The sequence below is a fragment of the Camelus dromedarius genome, chromosome 19 (genome assembly GCF_036321535.1).
Source record: "Camelus dromedarius isolate mCamDro1 chromosome 19, mCamDro1.pat, whole genome shotgun sequence".
Taxonomy (NCBI): domain Eukaryota; kingdom Metazoa; phylum Chordata; class Mammalia; order Artiodactyla; family Camelidae; genus Camelus; species Camelus dromedarius.
Window position 1 is genome coordinate 27,955,750 of NC_087454.1, and position 17,015 is coordinate 27,972,764.

The 17,015-nt window shown below is 45.0% G+C and overlaps 1 protein-coding gene across 14 annotated transcripts in view; it reads right to left on the bottom strand.

Moving 5' to 3' along the window:
• Positions 1-17,015, bottom strand: part of TRERF1 (transcriptional regulating factor 1) — a 195,041-nt gene that overhangs the window by 58,284 nt on the left and 119,742 nt on the right. For 13 of the 14 annotated variants that reach the window (XM_031434688.2, XM_031434686.2, XM_064476495.1 and 10 more), the window contains one exon: positions 3,489-3,603. The exons of the other annotated variant lie outside the window; for it this stretch is intronic. The gene's annotated coding sequence lies outside the window, so the exon portion shown is untranslated. The remainder of the gene's footprint in view (positions 1-3,488; positions 3,604-17,015) is intronic. 14 annotated transcript variants of the gene reach the window in all.

The following is a 17,015-nucleotide window of genomic DNA, read 5'->3' on the forward strand; positions in this document are numbered from 1 at the left end:
TAGAAATCTGAACCTGTAAGTTGGACCTCACACAGGTTTGCAGTTTGATTTCATGCTACTTATGTCACCAGAAAAGCTTTAGGTAGGAAATTAATTTAAAGTGATTTTTGGTTAGGAATGCCCCCAGGCAACTAGCAGAAGTTAATGCAAAACCTCTCTAGAAAAATCAACTTCAATCCATACCTCAAAAAATTACCAAAGGTAAAGTTCCAAAGAAAATAAGCAGCTCACAGAAAGTAACACCAACAAGGAAACAAGGCACTGTGAGTACTAGCCAGCAGAAACAACAGACAGCAGAATCAGATTTCAGATTCTGCAATTACCAGACATGAAATTCTACAATTTCTAAATAGCTACTTCAATATATTAAATAAATGCAGAAAGAAAGATAGGAAGGAAGGAAGGAAGGAAGGAAGGAAGGAAGGAAGGAAGGAAGGAAGAAAGAAAGAAAGAAAGAAAGAAAGAAAGAAAGAAAGAAAGAAAGAAAGAAAGAAAGAAAGAGAGAGAGAGAAAGAAAGAAAGAGAGAAAGAAAGAGAGAGAGAGAGAGAAAGAAAGAAAGAAAAAGAAAGAAAGAAAGAAAGAAAGAAAGAAAGAAAGAAAGAAAGAAAGAAAGAAAGTAAGTTTCCAAATATGAACAAGAAATAAGAGATAAAAAATCAAGCAGATTTTTAAAATAATGGACCAGAACTTCTAGAAATGATAAATAAAGAAACTGAAAGGGGAAAAAAATGTCAATGGATGGATTAAATAGCATTTGAGATACAGAATAAATTAAATGGAAGGCAGATTGGAAGAAATTATTCACAGTTCAGCACAGAGGTTCAAAGAGGTGAAAAATATGGAATAGAGGTTAAAAGATACAGAGAACAGAATAAGAAGGTCCATCATAAGTCTAACTGGAGTACCAAAAGGAGATATAAGAGAGAATGGGAAAGAGACAACACTCAAAGAATGAAGGGTGAGAATTTTCCAGAACTGTTGAAACACATCCTTCTTTATCTCTAGGAATCCCAACAAAACCCAAGCTGAATAAAGACAGAGAAATTTACACCTACTTACATGACAATGAAGCAGCAGAACACCAAAGAAAACAACAATATCTTTAACATACCCAGAGAGAAATGCCAGGTCACTAATAAAGGAACAGCAATTAGACCGACAGCCAGCTTCTCAACAGCAACATTCAGAGCCAGAGGCAGTGGAACAATGGCTTCAATGCTTGAAGAGAATACACCCAAGAAAGATAGCTCTCAAAACTGAGAGCAAAATAAAGACAGTTTCAAACCAAACCAAAACAAAAACAACTTGAAAGCTTTCCACCAACAGATTCTCACTAAAGGATAATGCTAAGAGTTTATTTTATGCAGAAGGAAAATGATCTCAGATCCATGAAATAATGGTGAGAAAAGATACTGATAAGAATGTGGATAAAATATCATATATCACTGATACGTGGAATCTAAAACAAACAAACAAAAAAGACAAACGAACTTCTTTACAAAACAGAAACAGACTCATAGACATAGAAAAGTAACTTATGGTTACCAGGGGGGAAAGAGGTGGGAAGGGATAAAATTGGGAGTTCGAGATTTGCAGATACTAACTAATATATATAAAATAGATAAACAACAAGTTCATACTGTATAGCACAGGGAACTATATTCAATATCTTGTAGTAGCTTATGGTGAAAAAGAATATGAAAACGAATATATGCATGTTCATATATGACTGAAGTATTATGCTATACACCAGAAATTGACACAACACTATAAATTGACTATACTTCAATTATATATATATACATATATATATGTGTATATATATATATATATATATACACACACGTGTATATATATATATATATATACACACACATTTACAAAAAGATTATGGATAAAGCTATACAAACACCTGCTGTATAAAACAATGATGTCTAACTTATAGGGAAAAATACAGGATAGAATGAAAACACAGGATAACAGTTGTATATAAATCGGGAGAGGCGGTGGTTAGAATTAAGCCAGTTTATGATTCTTGTATTGTCTGGGAGGAAGGTAAAGACACTGATTAATTTCAGACTTTGTTAAGTATGCCTGTTAAAAGAGATGGGATAAACACTGAAAGAACAGATACAGGGCACAAAACTTCCAGATAGGAAGATGGAAGACGGAATGAGTGGGGAAAAACATCTCAACTGAAAAGAAGGAGCAAAAACATCTCAAGTATATAAAGATGGTAGAAATGAATCCCGGTTGATTAGCAGGCTATAGTTCAAAATACCTATGTACCAAATAGTATTGCCTTAAAATATATAAAGCAAAATTTTGGGCACTACAAGGAAAAATGGACAAATCCAGTGGGAGATTTTTAACACATTTCTCTCGATAATTGAAAGATTAATCAGACAAAAACAGAAAAGGACACATTAGAGATAATTTGAACAGCACAATGAATTAACATATTTTGATGATCATATATAGGAAACTACCACATATCTAATAATTAGAGATATACATTTTTTCAAGTACTCACAAAACAACAGAAAAAAGTTGAAGAGAGAAAATATTTAAAAGGAGCCCACAGAAATGGTTCCATGGTTCTTTCAAACTCTAAGAATCCCAGCCTATTTTGTCTTAAAAAAGATAAAGACCCTGTCTTTCTTGTTCACTGATGTATCTTCAGAGTACAGTGACTGTCACAGAGGAGGCTCTTAATATGTCCTGAAGGAAGAATGGTGAATGAAGGATTCTCTGTTGAGAATGGCACAGGTCGAGTGAGCACCTGGCGGGACCATCACTGGAGGTGATGAAGCCCTTCCCAAAACAGAGGGGAACAAGAGGACAAAGGGAGTGGTGCCAGTCTCCAGGGAGAATTTACACAAATAAGAAAAGCAGAGTCATGACAGCCATCTTCAAATCAAGAGAGAGTCACATGGAAGAGTCTTTGAAAGCCCAGTCTTTGTGGCTCCATGTGGCAGAGCAGAGGACAACAGATAGAAACTGCAGAGAGGAAGAATTTATTCCAATAGCAGGAAGAATTTTCTAACAATTTACTGTACAACATTGGCTGGGAATTGGCCTGGCTGATCCTCTAAGGTCCCTTATGACCCTGCGTGGGACAGGAGTCCTGGGAGTTCCAGACCACGAATGGACCATCCTTCCAATTCTATCTTATTCCAGAGGTTCCTTCAACCCCAATTCTCTGGATACCCAATCTGCCCCAGGTCACAGATTAAGGAGGAAGTAGAGGAATAATGAGAGCTTCAAGCCCCAGAAACTCAATTCAGGGTTTTTTCTGCTTCACCATTGGCCTCTCCATTAATGGAAATGAACACATTTTGCCCCATTAGGCTGATACGCACTTTTCAAGTCTACCCATGTCCTAGTAAAGTCCATTTTTCCAGCACATGGTGAAGGATTACAAAAGCACAGAGAATTAGTTAAAATGAAAATGCCTGAACTTGCAGGAGAAGGAAAGCAAGCTCACCATGACCTCCGCAGCAGATGGCTGAGTTGGGGGCCTGGCTCTGGGGGCTTCTCCTGTGGCCGGCCAGTCATGCTGCTCTCATGCTGCTGGGCAGGTGGGAAGAGGAGGCCTGTTTCTGTGGGGAAAAGGGAAGGAAGAGTCACTTCTTCATTGTCTGCTCCTAGCCCTCCATCACCAGCCTGCCAAGGACACTGTCCAGAACGTGCAGGAGCTTGAGAGGCTGGCCTCACCCACTCCGTGTCACTGGGGAGCAGACGTGCACTGGACGATGTTTCCCACGTCCTTCAATGTGCCAGGAAGGGCTCTAAGGAACAAGTCTACAAAGATGAATTAGACGCAGTCCCTGCTCTCCAGCAACAGCCTAGCAAGAGAGAGAGACACGTACACGTGCTTCATTACAAGATAATTTGGTAAGTGCTGTGATTTCCCCAAATTCATTCAGCAGCCTACCTGTCCCACTGGGAGCAGAGGCAGCTTACAAGCGCCACAGCACAGGGCTTCTCAAGCTATTTGTACGGAAGGATTAGTTCTTGGTTTTTGTTTTGATTTCCGACCCAACACAGATGAGTATTTTTTATAAAATATCAGAAAAAGAAAAAAATGAAATGAAAAGAAATATTCATACAAAGTACAAGCCTACTTTTTAATGATGCAACAGATCACTCTGTCAAATGTGCATAAGAGCTTCTAAGCAATTATTCTCAATTTCTGTACTCATTTCTGGACTGGTCAACAGTCTGCAGACCTGCACCATTCCACGAAACAGTGCTACAGTAAATGTTTATATAGCAGGCAACCTTTCTGAGCTGTCTGGCTGGGTTCTTGGTTCAGAGAGGGTGGCTAGAAATAAAAACGATGTCAAATTCACCCTCTGGACTGCAGTTCAGATCGTTCAGTTTCTCTCCAGGAAGGAGAGTCATGGCAGGGCCCTTGGGAAAGAAATGTGCCTTGGGGTGCCTGGACAGCAGTGGTGACACCAACTCACTGGCCTCATGGGAACCTGGACGAAGTTATGCCTGGAGTCCTGTCCTTCTCCACCCTGAATGTCTGACCCTAACCACGGCCATCTCAGCCGAAGCTACCACCCTGACTGGGAAGAACACAGTGTTTCAGAAAGTAAATTGTCTGCAAAATGTCAAGAGGGCTGCTGGTGTTCATTCCTCCTATTTAATGCTATAAAAATGATTTTTTTTTAAATTGAGAAATCTTTTGTCTGTGACAGCCAGCTCCCCAAAAAAAGCCTTTAAATGCCTATTGCCTTAATACTTAAGGGAGAGATTACAAGTCATTTTCCCCCATTTGAATGTTTAAGAGAAAGTGCTCATGCCTCTAGACTCTCAGCTTTTAAGCAGTTCTTATTTTAAACTTTAGAAGATATCTCTGCAGAAGAAAAACTTCCCTTTTCAAAGTCCCTTTTTTAAAAAAAAAATGCATCCACAAATACAGTCTAACTCCCACTCCCTGCTTCAAATGCTAAATCATCTGCAATTTGGGAGTTTGTTGCTCATGAAATTCTAGCGATAAGCATATCATAAACATTCCTACAGCAAAAGAATGCTTTTGAAGCGATGTCTGTGATGTTATAAAGATTGTATATCATTATCTCTGAATGTTGGCGAAGAGAAGGTTATGGGAATAACTATTTATGTATAAATAAGTCAACAGAGTAACTGGCAACTGCAATAGCAGACCTTACTAAGAAGCTAAACCATGGCATGAGGTGGGAAGCAAGAAACTACTCTCCTCAGTCTGCACGAGTAAGTGTGCCATCCTTACTCTCCACACGGGCAAAGAATGCTCCCAGCTCCCCAACAGGAGCACGAGTCCTTGGAACTAGTCTCGTGGGCAAGATAAAAGCTTAGACAATGACACAGTCAACTTTTATTGGTCATCTGCTCTATGCCAGGTGCTGGCTAGATTCTAGGGTTCTTAAGAGGCCTTCTTCTTCAAAGAGACCCAAGGGAGATGTATAAACAGGTAATTACAATTCCCCTTCCCTGCAACAAGACTATACTGGCTGGAGTTAAGGGAAAGGGAATGCACTTAACTGGCTCAAGCCATCTATCCAACCATCCATTGGTTAATTAATGTTGACTGAGTGCCTACGAGGTACCAGGCAAGTACAAAGCACTAGGCAAACAACAGTCAGGACCCATATGGTCCCTGCCTTCAAGGAGCTTACTGTCTCACGGGGGAAACCAGCATTAACAAATCAGAAATAATTATAACAGCAAAGTGCTCTGAAGAAGTGTGGCTGCTGCTGTAACAGCGTACGACGGGGTAGATCTAGCACAGAAAAGGGTCAGTGGTGTTTCCCAAAGAGTCAGTCTTTCATCTGAGCCCTAAGAATAAATTAGTGAAACAGAACAGGGAGGACAGGAGGGAAAAAATAGAAAGAAAAGGTGTTGCCGGCACAATGAATAGACTGGGCAAAGGTCCTGTGACAGAAGGAACACGGCACGTTCTAGCTATGAAAGGAGGCTCGTAATAAGGATCAAATCAGTTCTCGGCCTTACATCACGCTTCAATCACTGTGGTTTTCAGGGTGTGCATTACAGATGTGCAGATTTTTCCAAAAGTGACCAAGTAGTTACTGAGGGCAAGCCAGGAAAATAAGGTACAGGTCTGCTAAATTCTCCCTGTTCCTAAGCTGGTACAAGGCATCTAACAGGGGCCACCTTGCCTTCCCTCCCTTTTTGTAGCAAGTTTTAGGACTCTTATCTATTTTTCTCTTCAACAGTGGTAACTTGGCCAAATCCAGTTTGGCCACTGGTTAAGAATTAGCTGGTCAGTGTTGACATAGACTGACAGTGGGTGTGGGTTTTGGGAGGCAAACGTGTGTTCCAGTATTAAAACAATTGCTGGAGAAGCCTCGTAGTGGATGTTACTCTACAGAAGGTCACACAATTTCATGCACAGAACATGAGCTTTGGGGCCAAGCAGACCTGGGTTCAAATCTGGCCCTGCCTCTCACTGGCCATTTGGCCTGATTTTTCCATAGAACGGGGTTAGCAGTTCCTCCCTTGCTGGGAGATCAGCAAGAGCCCAGGTCCCACACTGAGCACATTTCCTGGCTCCCAGCAGGCCCTGGATAAATGACAGCACTACTCTCATGCACCAGGGGTGGGGGACAGCTATGCCCTGCCCTCAAGGTGTAAATCAATGGGAATCCATGAAACAATTTCCCAGCTGGTACTGGGGCTGCAGGGCAGCTTTGCAAGGGCACAGGTGTCCCGATGACTCAGTTTCTTGGTATGTACCCTTCAGGTCTCTGCCACTGTGTTGAGAGTTCCCAGCTTGGAAGTCCCACTCTGCACCAGGGCTAACAGTCCCTCAGTCTCACCTCATCACCCCCAGGCTCACCCTCTCCGGATTCCATCCAGAGACTTACGGAGAGCTCTACCCAGGAGCTCTGGGCTGGCAGCCAGTGGACCTGGGTTCCAGTTTCATCTCCACCCCCAATGATCTGGGTGCCCTTGGACAATTAGCTGAGTTTCAGACAGTAGAGGAGATGGAACAGCGACCACATCCTGAAGGCCTAAACACTGGCCAGGCCTGCTGCTGCGACTCTCCAGACGGTGCCCCTAATGTTGACAACACTCCCGCGGAGTCACTGCTGGAATCCCCATGTCACAAGCGAGGCAATAGAGGCCTGCTGACTGTCCAGGACCACAAAACGGAGTGGTGGAGCCAGAATAGAAAGCCAGAAGCCTTTCCTATTTCTCACCACAGTGCCTTCCAGGATGGGTGACCAATGAGGACACAGCCCCAGGGACCCCCAGGCAGCAAGCCACTAGGCGAGGCCAGGATCTTCCCCGCCCTACACTGCTAGCTGGGCCTCAGTGTCCCTTCTGCCCCTGGAAGTGACTAACGCCGCCTTTCATCCCACGCTGTTAGAGATTAAGGGGGGAATGAAGATTTGAGTCGTGGGAGGGAAGACATTAATATGGACATGAACATTTTAAATGGGTATTGAGAGACTCAAACCAAAGAGGAAGGGTTCTCGTCAGCCACAAAGCAGTTAACATGAAAAGAACAGCTCACGTCCCACCAGGCCAGGAGCAGGGTGCAGCCTGGGAGGGGAGGCGGGACAGGCGATAAACTACAGGCTTCTGAAACAGTAAGCCAGGCTGAAAGAAGTAGGAAGAACTCCCTCCATGCCACCCACGATCAATTGGAAATCGGCACAGATTTAAAAAAGAAGGAAAAGCAGGAGAGGGAGGAAAGAGAAATTGAGGAGGAGGAGGAGAAATTAAATTTGGAGATTTAATCTAAGCAATCTAAGAAACAGGGCAGAGTAATCAATGCAATGAGAAGTCTTAGACTCCAGTCACTTGGGGGCCACCCATTCTGTCAAACGAATTCTCCTACGTAGAGCTGACAGTGACACGGAAGAAGATCTAATTTTCAAGTGACACACATTCCATCAACAGCCAGAAGAGGCCTGGAAGCTTTTCCAATGCAGTGAAAACTCCCATTCTCTCTCCAAACATCTCTCCTCTTCTGTTGATGCCCTACTCTTCCCTCCATGGGGGTTGAGAAAAAAGAATAATTTACAAGCACTAGAGGAGGGGGGGGTCCTGCTCAGACTATTATGAGATACAGATGGGCCACTTGATCAGGCCTTCATGCACCTGTTATCCCAGAACACAGAAGCTGGACCATTCGCATCAATATCACGGCAGCTCTAACACTGAGAGCACATCAGATGGACTCATCATAGGCTGACAATGGATGGTGGGCCACCAACCACTCTCCAACCTCCTTAGGCCTTCCATCCTCTTGCTCACAGCTCCAGCCAGCTTGTCTTTCAGGTCTTCACACACACCAAGCTCTTTCCTATCCAAGGGCCTTTGCACATGCTGGTCCTGAGTAGGATGCTCTTCTCCTGGCTCCCCGCTCATTCATATCTAGTTAGCTTTCAGATTATAGCTGCAGTGAGACTTGGTCGACCCTCCGGAAATGCAAGTGTGCAATAGCAGTTACCACAGTTGCAAGTAATTAATTATGTGATTAAAAAGTGGGCCTCCCCGGTCAGATGGTAAGCTCCCCTAGGGCATGGACAAGTGTTTGCTTTTTGCACCAGTGTGTCCCTTGGGCTAACACAGCAGTTCTCAGTCCTGTTTGCACATCAAAATCACCTGGGGAGCTTTTAAAAAAAACGGATGCCTGGGTTTTACCAAAACCCATTAAATCAAAATTCTTCAAGCTTGTCAGGTAGTTGTAATTCGTGGCCAAGGCTGAGAACTGCTGACTTAAGGGGGCTGTGGGTGCTGGGCTTATGTCCTGAAGCAATCTTGAAGTGGCCCAGGGAGTTACCGTAGGACCTTGCTCCCTTTGCTTGTGGATATAATGTATCGTTGAAATGTTGTTTTCCATCCCAGAGATTAAATTTGAGGAAATTCCGGAAGAGGGAACAAAATCCTCATTGTCAGAGAGGAATACTGTTTCCTTCATTAAAGCACTCCCACTACAGCACCCCCTGCCACTCCTCTGTCCACCAGCCCTGGTTTATCACCTTTATCTTCAGAGCCACAGGATTAGCCTGATACAGCCCTGAAATACACTTAAATATTTGGGGTGAAGTCTTCTAATTTTAAAAATTAAATCAGGCCTAGCTCTCCTACACAGTAGAATGCAAAAGTTCACATTAAATTTCATTAAAACAGAAGAATTCAAAGCCAGTTCATGCTAGGACAGGCCCTCCAGAGCTCCAAGCCACAGGCAGAGGTGCCTTGCAGAAACTCGCCCACGGGGCACTGGGGTGGGGGACCACACTCAGGAGGGCAGTCATCTCTGCTGATCGAGCCTCCCTACCCGGTGAGTTCCCTTTACTAGAGAAGAGGAAGTAAGTGCTATTTGCTAAATGTCATGTCCCCACCCCCACTCATTCATATGTTAAAATCCAACCCCCAAAGGTGATGCTATTAGTAGGTGGGGGCTCTGGGAGGGGCTTAGGTCATGAGGGTGAAGGTCTCATCAGAGGGATTAGTGCCCTTATCAAAGAGATCCCATTAGGCTCCTCACCCCTTCTGCCATGTAAGGACACAGCAAGAAGTCACACGCAATGCAGCAGGGAGAAGGCCACCCTCCCAGAATACCATCACGCTGGCACCTTGATCTTGGACCTCCAACCTCCGGAACTATGTGAAATAAATTTCTGTTGTTTGTAAACCACCTTCCTCTGTAGTGTTTCGTGACAGCAGCTGGAGTGGAACAAGACAGTAAGATGTGTGAAAAAAATATCCCACCTCTTAAACACACACAAAGTAACAACTTCAATTCTCTGACAGGTTTTACCAGCCCAACAAAAGCAGGGTTCAGCCGAGTCCCACAAGTCCCTCAGCTCCGTAAGAAGTGGATGGCCACTTAACCCACTGCAGGGAGAGCTCTCCTGAATACAGTTCTAGGGCCACAGGGACTGCCTGGGGAAAGTAAGAATGAAGCTTCACTTTGCACCCATTACGTTGGCAATAACAACAACAACAACAACAACAACAACAACAACAACAACAACAACAAGATCAAGTGTTGCTGGGGATGTGGAGAAACTGGAACACTGATGCACTGATGGCAGGAATGGAAAATGGTGCGGCTGCTTTAGAAAATAGCGTGACAGTTCCTCAAAACCTTCAACACAGAGTTACCAATGACCCAGTAATTCTACCCCTGGGTATATAGTGAAAAGAACTGAAAACAGGTACTCAAACAAAAACTTGTTCACGAATGTTCAAAGCAGATCTATTCACAACAGAGTGGAAATGACCCAAACGTCCATCAACTGACTAAGAGATAAACAAATCTCACATACAACAGAATACTATTTAGCCACAAAAAAGAATGAAGTACTGATGCATGCTACAACATGGAAGACCTTCGAAAATATTAAGTGAAAAGAGTCAGACACAAAAGGTCACATACTGAATGATTCCTTTTATCTGAAAAAGCCAGAACAGGTTAAGCCCATGGAGACAGAAAGCAGACCGGTAATTGCCAGGGCCTGGGGTCGGGGTGAGGGGGGGATGGGCAGTGGCTGCTTAATGGGTGTGGGGTTTCTTTTTGGGGTGATGAGAATGCCTTGGAACTAGACAGAAGTGATGGCTGCATAACATTGAGAATGCACTAAGTGCCACTGACTGCTATACTTTCAAATGGCCAATGGTTCATTTTGTGCTTTGTGAATTTTACCTCAATTAAAGATATTAACTACTATATATAAAATAGATAAACAACAAGGTCCTATTGTATAGCACAGGGAACTATATTCAGTACTTTGTAATAGTCTATAAAGAAAAAGAATATGGGAAGAAATACACATATATGTTATGTATGACTGAATCACTATGCTGTACACCAGAAATTAACACAAAAGATACTGGCAAGGGCAGACAATAATCAAAGGCTAAACATCCAATCTCCCATCCTCAAAACAAAACCAAAAATAACAACAACAACAAAAAACAAAGCGTCCAGGGCCCCACCGTGAGAGGCTTGGACTCAGTAGGTCTGGACTGAGCCCTGGGACCTGCTTTTCCAAAGAACATCCGGGTGACTCTGACATGGGGTGGGGGGTCTCAGGCTTGGCCTAAACGCCAGGGCTCATTTGTGTCAATGATGCCTTTGCTTCAGAAGAATCAGTAACACCTGCTATTATTTCCTGAGTGCCAAGTATGGGCCAGGCAAGCACTGGTGCTTTCAAATGTAGGATCTCAGAATCACACTGCAAGGTGAGAATGATTGTTGTTTTGTTTCACAGATGAGACGACAGAGGCTCAGAGAGATTAAGTAAGTTGCCCAGGGCACACAGCTGAATAACAGTGGATTTAGACCAGTATCTGTCTGACTTCACAGACCGTACTTTCCCCATCATCCTACCCTACACCACTGTGTCCTTGAACAAGCTCTCCCAGGCAGCAGAAATGTCATTTTTGTTTTTATATTAGAGACTTAGATCATCTTACTAAAACTGTGGTCCTAGGTATCCCCTGGCAATTTACTAGAATTGCAGACTCTCAGTCCTTATCCCAGGTTTGCTGAATCAGGCTCGCCTCTCCCCAGATGATTCAGGTGACGCTGAAGTGTGAGCAGCACTGCCAGTATGGCAGCCACCAGCCTATTTAAGTGGCTATTTAAATTAAAATTAATTAAAATGAAGTAAATGGAAAAGCTCAGTTCTTCAGTTGTACAAGCCACATTTTAAGTGCTCCGTGGCCACCCCTGGGCAGCACAAAATAGAACATTTCCACCGGTGCTATGCTAGAGCTGGGTATCTTGAACTTGGCACTACTGACATTTGGGGCAAGATAGTTTTTTTATTGTGGATGGGCTTCCAGCACATGGTAGAGCATTAGTTTGCAACCTAGGGTGATTTGAGCTCAAGGGAAACTTGGCAACATTTTTTTGGTTGTCACAGCTTGGAGGGGGGGTTCTACTGGCATCAAATGCGTAGAGGCCAGGGAAGCTGCTGAACATCCTACAGTGTCCAGGACAGTACAGCCAAGAATCATCCAGTCCAAAATGTCAGTAGTGCTGAGGTGAGACACTCGGCCCTAGAGTGATCAAAAATACAGTCATTCTCAGTAAAACTGGAGGCAGGAGATTCATGACACCAAAGCGCTCGCCCTCCTCCTTTACCGAATTCAGAACCCGAGAAGAGTTATCTATTTTCACCAGGAATGCAGAGTAAGAAGTTCTGGTTTCCAGAATAATCGATGGACTGATGATTAAAATGAAGTCCCTACACTTCAAATCCCAAGGGCTGGGAAAGGAAGAAATTCATTTTTGATGTTTCGAATGTGTGATAAATTCCACAAGAAGCCACAACCTGCCTGTGGGTCAGGTGTAGACATACCATCCGTTCATTTGTTCATGCATCTATTTACTTAGAGGTGTTGACTGAGGACCTACTGTGTGTTAGGTACTCTTCCTACTGGCGGACACAGAGCAGTAAGGAAATGAGCCAGGTCCGTGCCCTTTTGGAGCTGGAGTTCTAGGGGAGGAGACCAAGAGGGCCCAAGTAAGCAAACACACCAGCAGTGAAATGATGGGTAGGATCAGTGCTACGAGGGGGAGAAGGGAAGAAGAGCCACTGGAGGATGGGCATCTGAGGTCACCTGTCTGAAGTGTCCTGGGACACCTGAAAAGGTGACATCTGGCAGAGGTCTGGATGACTGAGATTGTACCAGGTGATTTGAGGAGAGATGAGAGTTCCAGGCAGAGGGAATAGCGGCTGAGTCCTCTGGTGCGTGAGGTCAGTGGGGCAAGCAGGCGCCAGGTCTTGAGGAGAGGAACCCACTGGAGGGCTCTGAGCGGAGGAGAGATGCAGCTTGATCAACCTTCCACACAAAGAACAAACTATAAAAAGGTAAGAGTGGAAAAGGCCAGACCCGTTACAAGGCTGCTATAGTTGTCCAGGCAAGAGATGGTGACGGCTTATTATTTATTAATTAATTAACGAAACCATTAATATTAATACTGGCTCTCTTCTTGGCTAATGCTATTAATAATCTATCTCAGATAGATCATGGGTAGACTCAGCATCATGTTCAAGCTATTTCCATGCAGAAATGTATCCCGAGTTTCAAATGATCAACTTGAAACTTTTCCCTCCACCTGGGTGTTAAGGTGGGGACTGTGTGTCCTAGGAGAGGACAGCAAGAAAGGCGGATGGGGGCTAAGGCACATAAGCAGGAGGAAAAAGGGTGTATTCCCCAATCATCTCCCTTTCTCCAAAGCCATCAGAGAAGAGGCATTTGAGAGGGGCCTTCCCATCATAATTCTTCCAAGGGTTGTTGGGCAGTGGATGGGTGAGAACCAGCTATTCCACTACAGGCAGAACAGAAGGGAAAGGACTGGTTCTCCCAGAAGGCTAGCACCACAGCTGTGAACAAAGGAGGGTGGGGAGTCTTCTCCAAAAGCAGGGGAGCCTCTCCTTCTGGGTTCCTGAGGTTCTAGGGCACCAAAGAATTGGCAGATTTAGGGCAGAATAACTCAGTTATGCCTCTTACTAACTGCACAACACTGTGCCACCAATCTCCCTAGTCCTCTGTGAAAGGACACAACACTCCTGCCTCTCAGTGTGGTTATGAGGGTCCAAGCCAGCTGATGTCTGTGCTGAAAGTGATGACAACTTCCAGTCCATGTGCCAGGTCTGGGCACGAGCATCTTCTAAAGCAGGTGCAGAATCCACCTCCCCAGGGACATGGGTCTGCGCCACATGCATGCCCATATGGAGTTCAGCTTTACACATGAAAAGGTGCTTCCCTTTCATTAATTCCTTTACTCAACACACATTCCCTGCATCTTATAGCTGGGTGTGGCATTTGGAAGTAACAGAGAAAAAGATGCAGCCTCTCCTCCCCAAGAACATGGGTCGTGGGGGCAGCTGGAGAGATGGAAACAGGTTTCTCCAATCCTCCTTTTCCCTCAGGGGCCTGGTGACCACTGTCCAGATAGTTTTCATGCCTTTAGACTAGAGCCACCAGCCTTCTGGGGCCTGCAAATCCCCTTTGTCTACCAGCAGCCTGAACTTTCAATCTTGGGGGCAGTGCCCTCTGCTCCTCACCAGACTGGCAAGCAGCAATGGTCGTTTCTGCTGGAGCAGAAAAGGATGGTGAGAAAAAGGCAGGGCTGGCGGGGCTGAGGGAACCTGGGAGCAGCGTCTGCCTTCAGCCAGGTCTTCCTTCCAGGCCCCACTCCCTCCCTTCAGGGACATGGCTCCCGATGGTCAGGGGCCAGGACACCCACTTGGACCCCCAGCTCGCTTCGGCCGCGGCCTCTCTCTGGCGTTTCCCGAGGAACGTCGTCAAGAGAAGGCCCCAGCTCTGAGTCATCTGAAGCAGAGAGGAGAGCTTGTAAAAATAACTCCCAAGTATGAGGCTCCTCCCGTATTCACATTATTCAAGATACAAAGAACAAAAAAGCAGGGCAGGAAGCAGAGGAGGAAAGTGTCGTTCACATCAGTTTTCTTCACATGACAAGCAGCCAGGAACTCACTTGCTGAGCCCCGTCGCACTCTCTCTCCTCGGAGCAGTTACATAAGCTGGAGAGAGGGGCCTCTGTGCAACCTGCGGTCACCCTCTCCTCTCCATCCCTCACCTCCAAATCAGAGCCCTCCTGGTCTCCTGCTAGCATTCAAAGAGGGGCTCACTGCCCTCTCCTGGATGTCTGCCCTGAAATAGGGAATTCCCTTGAAGCCCCAAGAGCCTCTGTGGAGGCCCAGGGACACCGTGACCACAGGGGGGAGAATGTAGGGGGAGGACTAGCAGAGTCAACCAGATCCCCAATGATGCATGTAGCGGGGCTTCCTTGGAAGACCTTGAACTTCCAAATGTTAGGCTCTCCAAGCTGTGTGGCCTTGAGAACACGCCTGGTCATGTCCAGAGCTTCCTGGACTCTAAGAGGGAAGGTGTTGCTGCCTCATTTCCACCCAGCTTCCCTGAAGACTAGTCTTTAGAGGCTACTGAGGTAAGGATGGGTATTTGGAAACAAAGAAGAGAGCCCAGTAAAAGGAAAAGCAAAGGAACAAGACAGGAATAGGGAGACAGAAGAAATTAAAAGATCCTGGGTGGTGGGGGATAGGCAGAGGTGTGGCCACAGGGCTTGCTTCTATTTAGCACTTTTTAAACACGGCCCCTTAACAGGGCGCCATCGTGGTGGTGGTCCAATCTCTCGTGGCTTATCATTAAGAACAAACTAATAACTGCTTTTAGACAAGCACATGTACATATTAGGAAATAAAACCTCACCAGGGCGTGGTAAATCGAATTCACAGCTAAAGGCAGTACTCTGCCCAATACCAGTAAAAGAAGAACTATTAGCAAATTCACCGCTTTGTGCTTTGTAAATACCCTTAGTCACAAGAAAATATGCTTTAGTGTATGGTTCTACGCTGTCTGTGGACTCTTCGTCAACCCACGCCTCTGGTTTCGCAAGAATCTAAGCTCACCCGATGCTTCAGATGTCCACAGTGATGTCAGGGCAGAGACCCTAACAAGCCTTGAGAAATAAAGCTCACGCACCCAAAAACTGTGGGGTGCCTGTTCGTGCTAGGCATTGTTCTAGGTGATTGGCAAACAGCCGTGAACAAGGAAGACAAAACCCCTGCCCTTGTGGCACTTTCATTTTAAGAGGGGGAAAAAGAAAATGCGATAAATAATTAAAATACATAGTCTGTTAGGTAGTTATAGATGCTACGGGGGAAAATAAAGCATGAAATGGGAAGGAGTCAAAGAAGGCCTCACTGAGAAGGTGACAGCTGAAAAAAGCCCTGAAGGAGGTGAGCAAACTGGGTCCATTTGGGGAAAGAGTGTGCCAGGTGGAGAGGCCACTGAGGGAAAAGGCCTCGGAGGAGGGCATAAGGCTGGTGTGACTGAAGGAGAACCAGAAGGAGGCCGGCATGGCTGGAACAGGGAGGAGGGGGAGGAAAGCAGTAGGGAACGAGGTCAGATAGAGTCTAAAGAGGACTTAACCAGAAATAAAACAGAAATATAAATACAGTGGAGCAATTGGGTTGCTCACATAGGGCCTCAGGAAAGGCCTTGGGGAGGTGTCAGTTGAGCTGAGGCCCCGGGGACCAACAAATGAAGACTGGAGAAGAGGATGTTCAAAGCAACAGGGACAGCAGTGGAAGCAATGGCCCCAAGGCAGGGATGGGTGTGCACACAGCAGGCGCAGGGGGTGGACAGAGGTAGAAGGAGTGATGGCAGGGAAGTTCCCATCATGTGGGGTAGTGGTACTCAACCTGCTGTGATTTTGCCCTCCAGAGGATATCTGACAATGTCCAGAGACATACTTGGTTGTCACAACTGGGGAGGTGCTACCAGCATCTGGTGGGTAAAGGCCAGGGATGCTGCTAAACATTTAAAAAAAAATTTTAATTGAAGTATAGTTGCTGTACAATATTATATGTTACAAGTATACAATATAGTGATTGATAATTTTTAAAGATTATACTCCATTTATAGTTATTGGATAAAGAAAATGTGGTATATATATGTATATATATGTGTATATATATATATAATGGAATATTACTCAGCCATAAAAAGGAACGAAATTTTGCCACGTGCAGCAGCACGGATGGGCTTGGAGGGCACTATGCTAAGTAAAGTAAGACAGGGAAAGAAATACTGTATGATGTCACTTGTATGTGGAATCTAAAAAGTACAACAAACTAGTGAAGTTTACAAAAAGGAAGCAGACTCACAGATATAGAGAACAAACTACTGGCTACGAGTCGGGAAAGGGAAAGGGGGGAGGGGAAAGATAGTGGTAAAGGAGTAAGAGGTAGTAAGTATCAGATATAAAATAAGCTACGAGGATATATTATACAACATGGGGAAAACGGCTGCTAAACATTTTTGAATGTACAGGACGGCCTCTCTCAACACAGAATCATCAGGCTCAAATGTGGGTAGTGCTGAGGTCGAGATGCCCTGGTACAGGGACTCGCAAGTCACAGTACGAAGTCCGCGTGCATACAGACACACACACAGAGGATGAACGGGGGCCTGGGCCTGCCAGAGT